General features: G+C 38.9%; 1 long non-coding RNA gene across 1 annotated transcript; it reads right to left on the minus strand.

Moving 5' to 3' along the window:
- Positions 1–2004: 2004 nt before the first annotated feature.
- On the minus strand, positions 2005–10164 carry LOC114065295. The gene is made up of 3 exons (XR_003572917.1): positions 10154–10164; positions 4141–4144; positions 2005–2119 (listed from the first exon to the last, which is right to left on the minus strand). It is a non-coding gene; the product is annotated as an uncharacterized LOC114065295 (long non-coding RNA).
- Positions 10165–10945: the final 781 nt, after the last annotated feature.

Consider the following 10945-nt stretch of genomic DNA (forward strand, 5'->3'; position numbering starts at 1 on the left):
CAAGCTTGTTTTTAACCTCACTGCCAAACCCAATTGATAACAAATTGTTAGAACACTCATCTATCACTCCAGTATTTTAAATATTTTATTGTTTATTTTAATAAATAATTTATTAAAATGATTTATTACAATTTAAACTATGTTTAAACTACATATATTTTAAGCTATACGTATATTTAAACTATAAGGAAGTTAAAAATAAAATAAAAAAAGAAGTGAGATTATTCTGTTTCCTTGATAATGTTTTAGCTGCCAAACCCTTCCTGTCCACCCCACAGCAACATGGGATAGGCAAGGGCCACTTACTGGAATGAGTGATTTTTTTTTTCCTGGAGCTTTTTACAAGCCACAGCAAAGCTGCTTTCCCTGGCAAGACATAGAGGTCCAGGAAGAGAGACGCTTCTTCACATTTGCTTTAAGGCTCTTGGAGAACTTATAAATACTTTGTGACTGCTCTTGGAAAAATATGAATTTAGAAACCACCTTATTTGGGGATGGATCTTTGGCTTGTGCAAACTGTCAGAGCTGAGTTGAAATCAGTCATGCAGTGTGGCATTTTGCTTCAGCTCCTTGCTAGAAGTTATTAAATTCCAAACTGCGATTGGTTGTGTCAAAACCCTTGAACTGTCTGCTCAGCTAGAAAAGCAGCAAAGTCTAAGGATTTAGCTATCTTAGATGCACACATGAAGATAATGCTGGGAAATTAAAATTCTGCAGGTGAGACTTGGGTGAATTTGTGCATTTTGCTTCTGGGAGGAATTTATACTTAAAAAAAAGGCATATAAATGATTTAGGTGTACCAGTGTGTGAGACCCACTGCCTTTCAGTTCAGCCAGGCTCACCACATATCATCTTTAGCCATGAAAATCCCTCCCAGATGCCATAAACTCCTCTCTGCTTACAGACCTTATAGTGTAGCTGTAAGCAACAAAAAGCATGCTAGCAAGGGGCATATTTTTATTTTTCTGGTTTGCCTTAGGACCATAAAATCACCAGAAGGCATGGAGAATAGGAACAGGGATCGATGTTCCTTGTCTCTTCCAATTTGAGAACTAGAAGACATCAAATGAAACCAGGCAAGGCTAGTTTCGAAACAAAGAAAGGAAATGCTCCTTCATGGCACTCGTTATTAGAATGGGGGACTCATGGCCACAAAACAGTGTAGCTGCTGATGACTTATGTGGATGTGAAAAAGCAATGAGGCACATTCAAAGAAAAGAACTGCTTTAAGAGTTGTCAAATGCTGACTTATTAGCACCAGTAAGTCTAGCAATGCACCCTGCAGCATCTGTGGGAGCACTCTGGTGAAGCACCATGCTTGCCCCACACATGAGTCATTGGGGAGGATACTGGAGCGATCTGCAGATCCACTAGAGCATTTTCTTATACTCTAGTTGTTCAGTACCACAGTTCTGTGATATGAGTCTTACATTGTTGCATATCGATAAATTGTTTACATGGTGGTTGAACAAAACCACTGTATTCTCTTGAGAACTGAACTACAAGGGATATCGTCACCATCGTCTTCTAGTTCTTTAGCTTGCACTTGATTTGCCTCTGCACTTAGTTGTTTCTGTTCATGGAATTTACACAGACTCATGAGTAGACTTGGGTTGATGGAAGCTGCAATTTCCTGTGAATACATTATTTATGAGGTTGGGGGGAAACCCCTTCAGACTGTTCTAAATTGAGGACTAGTTCTTTTTAAAAATAAACAGAAAGAAAAATATCTCAAGAGTTAGCCTAACAGCAAAAGATTAATTCACCAAAATGAACACCTCTAAGGGAATGAGACATGGTAAAAGCATCCATTAGAATACCTGTATTAGCAAACTTGAGACAATATATTCCTGTGGGAGGCTAATGTAAAGAAGCATGTTTCCCTTGTGAAAAATCTGTGATAATACCTGCTTGTTTTACCATTTTTCAATCAATCACTTTTTAAAACCTGTCGTTCCCTATCTGTATGGTTTATTCAGGTTGAGCTCTGTATGTACTCCTTATTCATGCTCCATTCCCATGGCAGTCAAAATATCAATGTCTGATAACACCCTAAGTTGGGAATTCAGGTTTCAACTTGTTTTACTGTTTGAAGGATTCCTTTTTCTTTTTTTTTTCCCTTTTTTTTATTTTTTTCCCCTTTGTAGAGGTCTTCTTGTTGCCGCAGGCTTGAAACAGATGTGATTCATTCTGGATGGGAGAAATCAGTTCTGATGGCAAGGGAAAAAGCAGGCTTGGGTTAGTATAGGAATTACACCTTGGAGGATTCATATTTTTATTATATATTTATTTATATATATATTAATATTCTATCCTATCTTATATAAATTTATTATTTACTTACTAATCTAGCAGGAATTAGAGGATCTCATCTTGCTGATGGTTACTAGATGTCCCCAAAGATCACAGAGCAGAACCTCACCCAATATGTGAAGCCATTGCTGAGGTGGTAGCAGAGACTTTGACAAGTTCTGGTTCAGCCTCAAAGATTTGGAGAATCTCTCGTTTGTTTTACGTAGCATGACTACTACTTACAGGCGTTACAACTTTTTTCTTCGGTGCAAATAACTTTTTAACCTTAAGTAATCCTGCAAATTTTCCTACTCCTGTAAACTTGCCCAAAAGTGGCACAGAGTATAGAAGGGGACACAGTTTCTCAGATGGGGAAATAATTCCCCATGCCACTCGTTCCCGAGCTTTCTGAGAAGAAATGTGGTGACTAGTGCTATGAAAGTAGGGTTGTTTTCTGACATGTAAATACCTGCCTTTTAAGAATTAGAGGGAGTCCAAGTTAGATGACTTAGCCCACCAGTGGCAAAGACAATTGGTTACTACAGATAAAATACATGACTCATTTAATACTTCATAGTCCTGATTGTATAAACCAAACCTATTTCTTTGCATTGTGATGAACTAGCCTGGGAAACAAGACATGAGGGTCAAAAAACAGGCATGACAACAAAAAAAATCTGTGACTAAGTTGGAGTCAAATCATATTAAGATTGTTCTCTTCAAAATAAAGCAAACACTTGCCTAGTAAGGATGATCAGACTGACATATAGTGGACTATAAAACTGATAAATAGAAAAATTAATGAGAGATGATCACTATGACCTCAGATATGTAAGAATTATAAAGGGACTCCTGTGTCACACCAACTTTTGTCCTGATTCCTTTTCTGAGGGTAGGCTGATCTGGCTTAAATGGGAATTGAGAAATTACAAGACCAAGTATTTTTCAAAACTCCAAAGAACAATACCCACAAGCACAGTTTCACAGTATCAGCTCTGTAACTAAAACAGTGCATTTCATTATGCCAATCTCCACTTTTCAGGCAGCCTTTGGAAGGTGGTTGTATCCAGCAGATTAAAACCCCAGTACAGGACACTAGCGAGATTTGTGTTCAGGGCAATTCCAGACACGAGTATAGACTGGAAGAAGGAGTCATTGAGAGCAGCTCTGCAGAGAAGGACTTGGAGGTTCTCATGGATGAAAAGCTGAACGTGAACCAACAGTATGCACTCACAGCCCAGAAAACCAACTGCATCCTGGGCCACATCAAAAGAGGAGTGGCCAGCAGGTCGGGGTGGGTGATCCTGCCCCTCTAGTCCGCCATCGTGAAGCCCCACCCTAAGTGCTGCATCCAGGTCTGGGGTCCTCGGCAGATGAAAGACATCAGCCCATTAGAATGGGTCCAGAGGAGGGCCACAAAGATGATCAGAAGGATGTAGCACCTCTCCTATGAAGAAAGGCAGAGAGAGGTGGGGTTTTTCAGCATGGAGAAAAGACGACTTCAGGGAGACCTCACTGTGGCCTTCCGTACCTTAAGGGGGCTTATAAGAAGGAGGGAGAAGAACTTTTTAACTGGGCAGACAGTTACAGAACAAGAGGCAATAGTTTTAAACCGAAAGAGAGTAGGTTTAGATTAGATGTTAGGAAGAAATTCTTTACTTAGAGGGTGGTGAAGTACTTAAACAGGTTGCCTAGAGAGGCTGTGGATACTTCACCCCTATAAGTGTTTCAAGGTCAGGTTGGATGGCTGTGCAACCTAATCTAGTAAATGGCAGATGGATTAGAACTAGATGATCTTTAAGGTCTCTTCCAACTCTAACCATTCCATGATTCTATGTATTTTCCAACATATCTGGAGCCTGTTTTCTTCCTTGCTCTTCAGACTGTTCCTTGCAATGAGCATTGAAGGATTTTGGAGATCCTTTCCCTGGGATTCAGAGCCCCATGTGTCCCATACCATGTCTTAACCATTTCTTTCAAAGGCTACCATGATCTCTGAACACAGCTATTTACCACCTGCACCAGTTACTATGCAAAGAATATAGGGTGTGCCTCAATTTTTTTGTAATACCTCTCTGCTCAACTTGGCCAGAAAGACACATATTTTATTTAGAGTAAAAATTTTCCTGTTCCTGCTCTTACCATCAGCTAATACTTAGACTAACACCACAAGTTAGCAGTGACCATGGTGAGCCTGTATTATGGTCCATGTATTTTTTAAGAGGCTGACAAGGAACATCTGTCGAGGCAGGAAAAAAGCTGTGGAAAAAGTGATGGGGATTAAGTTTTCTGCATTTTACATTATAATGACATTTCCAATCACTTGAGAACTGCATGATTGCCTTTCATAGCTCCTGGGAATCTTGACTCAGTGAGTGAGAAATGTACTCCGAAATAATGGCACTTGTTCTAGATTTCCTCTTAAAGAATGCATCGGACCCTAATGAATCAGCTTCTCCATGCAATCCCAATCACTGTGTCAATCTGCCCTCTGACACTGCCTGCATGCAAATACTTCACGCACTATTCTTAGCAAACTAAATTCTTTTGGGGAGAAGATTGCAGATAGCTGCCATTTTCAGTAGCTCTCCTGGCCTATGAGATCACTGCCGTTTTGGTTGGGGTTTTTTATTTGTTTTATTTTTTCTAATGATGCTGGATTTTTTGTCTCTCATAGCATATTCTTCTTACTTGACTAACATCAACTATGCTCCTCTCAGCCTGGAGAAAATGCGGAAGAAGACAGGAAACATAGCCATGGTCATTCAAACAGTCTTCTGTCTTGTACTTTCAAAACATTAATTTACATTAACATATACAATTCCACAGGCAGGTCTGAACCTCATCAATCTTATGAACCTTATGGTTGACCATGGCTCTTACTGGAGTTTGGGCTATGTAGCTGAAACACAAAGGTGGCCCTGACTTCGGAAGTGTATCTGGAACAAAAGGACTCCTTTTTCCTTTCTTTCCTGTCAGGGGAACTTACAGGGTGAAGCTACTTTGAAAATTTGGTTGGAGATTACGTGTTCAGAAAATCTAACCCCAGTTATTGCATAATGCTGGTACAAGAGGGGAACTTAAAGGTAGCATTGCATTAACATTTAAGTCAGCCATAAAATTGCAGAAATGCAAGGTATAGCCTTTGAAGTTTAACAACAAAAACCATCTGATTCCTACTTTTTTTCCCCTGTTTTTTATACAGAAGACATAAATTTTATATGAGGTTGTTTTCCCCTTATACATTACTGCTAGCGCACATCTCCCATCTCCCCAAACAGTACTGCTACCTCTGCACTGCTAAATCCAGACTACTGAGAACAAGCATCTGGAACAAAGAATAATCTACTTTAATTATTTTTACAAACAGTTGTATTTAAGAAGTGCATGTGTTTATTATGAATTGTTATATTTTCCTTTATCCATACATAATGAATTTATTACAGTTGAGCAATTTAGTACACCCTTGTTTTCAATTTAATTGGATTCTTTTTAATGCCCATATTTAACCCTCAAGCTGCCCTCAAGACATTCCTTTGAGGGCTGCATTTTTCTTTTCCCATATTAGACCTTTAGGTCTCTGTCTCTCTTATGAAAGACTTAGATGTTCCAGGTGGTTATGAGGCTAAAAATCAACTAATCTTTGCATGCAATAAGGTAACTTATTATAAAAGCTTGTCAAAACCAGAGAACAGGAGTCAATGTATTTTTTGAACTTTGAAAGCTACTTTCATGCAGAAAAGGATTTTTAAATTTTAGCTAAATGCAAAGTAATTTTAAAAAAAATAAGTCAGCTTTAAAGGTGGGAAATTCTAGTAATTCTTTTTTCTAAAAAGAAATTGTTGATATTGACTTTTTAAAGACAACACTAGAGCAGTTTGAGATAAAGCCAGAAACATTTAGATCAAAAAATTAAGAAGCAGAATTCCTATCAATGTGCTGAACTAATTTTTTTTTTCTTTTTCAGAAATTATTACAACTAGTTAGCAAATCATGCTTATATGTTATTAAAATGACTATTTTTTCTTTCAACATTCCAGTCAGGAAATATTTTTTAAAGCCTTGAAATTTATAAATACCAGATTTAAAACATGCTGAATGGAACAATAAACTATTCCGTTGCTTCATTGCCTCAATATGGGTCAGTCTATATGCCCATAGTGATGGTTACAGGAACTTATTCCCACACCTCAACCAACTTGGTACGTTGCTGCAGAAGTGACTGGGAGCTGGTTACCGAAGTACCTTGGCAAAGGTGGTCCTTAGTCTGTGAGCACAGTGTCCATGTCAAGCAGCACCAGGAAGGTAACTATTGTGCCTTGCTGGAGACTAGGCTTTCTTGATTTATTCTGCAGGCACTTGAGAGAGAGACCTATCTCCAAAGAGTGATCTCAAGCATGCAGTTATGAGTAACTCCTAATTGGTGATCTCTACATCCGTCCCTGGAGGTGGCCCTCTTCCCACTCTGGGAGACCCGTTTCTATATCAATGGCATGAGCATTCCCCTGTGCTTACTTGGAAGAGTAAACACAGTGCCATTACAAGGCCTGAACGACATGGTGTGATCCCCTTCACTTAGCAAACCCTCTCCTTGAATGCAGCAAAACCTCAAGCAACAAAACCTCTCCCTTTGCAGCAGCTCTGATGAAATCAATGGTCCTGCTGATGGAGTAAGGGGCACCTCAGCAGCAGGAAGGGTATTAGGATCTGCCTCTCAAAGTCAGACATAACTTCAACCGTACACCAATGTCAGAGCAAGAATGTTTTGATTATTTCTGACATCTTCTTTCAGATCTGTCTACAGAATTTGGTTGATTTATTTTAAAAATCACAAACATTTAAAGAATCTGGGATAAATATTATGTTACTGTCATCTCTTTGGTGGTTCTGTCATGCATCCTTGTATGTTTCAGCATGAATATTAAATAATTTTGCTTTATTTAAGTAGATGCAAGGAGCATAATATATTAAGGTAATGATCATAAAAAGATTCATGAGATCTTGTTGATGCTGTGTTTCTTCTCTTTTCATGATCAAGCCTACAGCATTTCAGTCAGGAAATCTACCAGCTGTTGTTCGTATTTTCAGCAAGAGGTTTTCACAGAGAAACTTATAAGAGTTTAGAAGGGTGGCAGGCCTATTCAGCTTAGCTGTGTCATTAAATGCAAATGTCTACATTAGTACAGCATTAAAGTTCAGAATTCAAACACACATAACTCATGAAAACTGAAAGCTAAAGTTCCCACACTGATGTTAAATCAATCGTACTTCTCAGATTATGCACATTAAATTATATATTGAATTGCACAAACCAAGCCATTGAATTAACATCTGCACACCGTGGCCAACTTGACTTCAGCACAGAGTGTTAGCAGCCGAATGAACCATCCGTAATTCTTTGTCAAGTGAGCCTGGCCCAAGGGGAAGAGACATGGGGGAGAAGAATGCAGAGACACATGCTGCAAGGGGTCACATCTGACTTTTGTTTTCTAGGTGCCCTGAAAACACAAAGAAATGTTCCCAGTATATTTCTCCACACCTTTGCCGAAAGGTTACGTCCTCCCTCCTGTTTAGACACAAAGCAGTTCAGACAGACAAACAAACAAGTTTGTTTCAACGAAACGCCTGACAGATGCATTTTGAGACAGGAATTTTATTTCCTTGGTCCCGAGCCAACAACCTGAGTCTGTCTAAGCATTTCAATACCTGACCTCTACTAGGGCCTGAGAGCACTAACCATGCTCTTTGAATCTAAAGACAGACTTACTTCTGCTGCTAATTTATATCACAACAGAAAGCAGCTAAAGAGTTAAGGCTCTGACATCATCTGGGGGTAATGCTGTTTTGAATATCCCAGTTTTATCCCACCCTTTTATATCCATTTATTACTGCTGCTTTCTTTGCTCTCTGGTCCTGGAGCCTGCTCCGACATTCAAACATGAGTTCTGGATATAAACAAGAAAAAATACAATAGTTTATTTCATTATCAGAAGTTGGCACTTTTTGTGGGAGGTTTAATAAAGCTTCAGTCAACTTCCACTGCCAAAGAGAACAGTGTCTTTTGCTTAAATGCTGTGCAAATGCTGTCAACTATGTTTTTGATTTGCACTGAAGATTTATTAACGGGCCTATTTAAACTCTCGTTTATACCGGCATAATCCTCCTGTTGTAAGGAAGGCAAGATTTGTCTCATAAACCTACTATCTCTGGTGATGAAGCATGACCAGGAAAAAACTGGCCTGACTTCACAAACATCCCATGAAACACAAAGTGGCAATGGGTTACACTCAGTAAAACCTCACTTTTACTGTCACCTTTGCCCAGGCCTTTGTGTTGTTCTTTGTTCTGGGCATCCTGGAGGGGGTAACAAACATCCCCCTTCCCCCCCACCCCCCCTTCACCTGCATACATCTTCACCTTTTCCCAACCCTGACACCCCCTCCTCCTACAACCTCAAAGACTTGAGTGCCACATCAACAACAGCATTCACAAAGCATTTAGTACTGGAAGGACTTGAGCTATATAGGATGAGAAGGAAAAAAAAAACCCACAAAAATAAACCAGACAAACCTGAAGTGTAATATTACCCAAGAGATGGTGATGCCAGCCTGTTTAGCTTCTTGAACAATTTGATAAGCAAACATTTTTTCCTTGTAAAACTGGGTGAATTGTTTTCTGGATAGCATATTCCCCATTTGTTTTTATAAAATCAGCATTTCATTTTAGGGTCTGATTCCTGATTATTCAGACTTTACTTTAAGCTGCAGAAATCCAAGTACTGTTCTTGTTTGACAAATTCCTATTTTGCTTCAACTTCACTGGAACAAAACCTTTCTTGAAAGTTATTTTACATCATGAAACATTAAGCAAATGTAAATGTAATATCGATGCACACCACCAAAGTAAAATCTCAAGTTATTGTACAGTCAGGTGGCTCTCAATTTTGTTTTGCAAAGTGTTTCTTATTTTTAGTCTAATCCCTCCCCCCAATGTCAAAATGCCATAAATTCCTGCAAAAAGGAGATGTATTAACTCTATGGTTTTCAACTGACTGACTTACAATAGATAAAAACAAAGAATCATGTGTGAATAAGGCTGCTAGTTGACAACTTAAAGTTAAATTTAATACATTTAACTTGCAATTTTCTGCTGAAGTTTAGGAATTTTCTGTTTGGTTACTGAAGATAATTTAACTATGCTGCACTACTGCTGTCACAACTGTGGCCCATGTTCATATTTCCAGTGTCAAATGAGGCTCAGTGTAGACTGCAGTTTTTATCTCTTGAATGTTTGGTTGTTTGTTTTTTAATTTAAAAACAAATTTGTTTTGCTCTTGACCTATTTAGACTTTGCATTTCACTATTTCAAAACCTTTTGGAAAAGCACATACATTTGTATGGATGTAAAGACAATTTTACTTCTCCATGTGTGTTTTTCCAAAGCCAGTATCTGGGTATTTGCCCCATGACTGGGATGATGTGCTCTGTAATTGGGCTGCTAAACTGCGATGACTGCTCTGGGCAGCCCTTCCAGCCCTGGGTGAGCTGTAAGGGATGTGACACCCTCAGTGTTGCTGGAGGCTGCTGAGGGCAGTGACCCAAAAAACGGCCACACCCCCATCACAAGATACAGGAGTGTTCAATAACATCATAAAACCATTCAATTAGAATGCCCTATGCAACTTGGATTGAATTGTGCAGGATGTGTTGTTACTATCTTTGTCCCTCTCTGCTTCAAGCCATACGGAAGGATGCACTAGGAAGTCAAAGTGCCTACATTTCTAGAGGGCTACACTCCTTGTCACCCCCAGCTTAAAATCTAAAATGATTCAAAGAGTCAGAAAAAACAGGTAAATTAGAACTCTTCAAAGAAACCATGTGTTTGTTGAGTGATCAGCCTATACAACTTGATACCCCAGCAAGAAGAGATTGGGGTTGTTACATAAGATGTCAAACCAAAACAAAAACAAAAACAAAAACAAAAACAAAAACCACCAAAACCCTGAGACAACCCCAAAGCTCAGGATTTGAAAAATATTTGAAAGCTTTCTGCTTGAGGGCATGAATCTGTGCCTAATTAATGAGCAAAATTTTCCTAGGTACAAATTATCCCCTAATACTTTTGCTCTGCATTTTCTTCAATTGTCCTCATTTGCATCCTATTCCAACCACTGTTCGAAATGGGAATATGGGACAAGTAAACATTAGTCTGATCTAGTCTAACAGATTACAGCATTATTTCAGCTAAAATCCTTTCCTTTGTTATTTTCCTAAAAAATCTGTATGCTTTTCTGTGCCTCAGTATATCGAAGAAGGTAATTTTCATGCACATGTTTCTGCATTGTCTTGCCTCATGAAGGCCATACAGCAACACTGTTCTCAGGGTTATACAAAAATAGCAGTCTTGTACAGAGGTGGGGTATACATTTCAGGAGGTCACTTTTTGAAGACAGACAATGGATGTTGAATGAGGAACAAACAAATGCTTGAGCAGAGCAGCACACTGAGGGCGTCACAAAAACATGGACAGTAAAACCCCTCAAGCTCCTCCACAAGGTATTTATAGACAATTTAGGCAGGAACGCTTTTCTGGTTTGCATTCAAGCTCAACAGCAGCATTCCATAAATAGGCTATACACACAAAAGAAAAGCAT

This window comes from Empidonax traillii, unplaced genomic scaffold (genome assembly GCF_003031625.1).
Source record: "Empidonax traillii isolate 1590-97213 ecotype Southwest subspecies unplaced genomic scaffold, ASM303162v1 scaffold637:size711352, whole genome shotgun sequence".
NCBI lineage: Eukaryota > Metazoa > Chordata > Aves > Passeriformes > Tyrannidae > Empidonax > Empidonax traillii.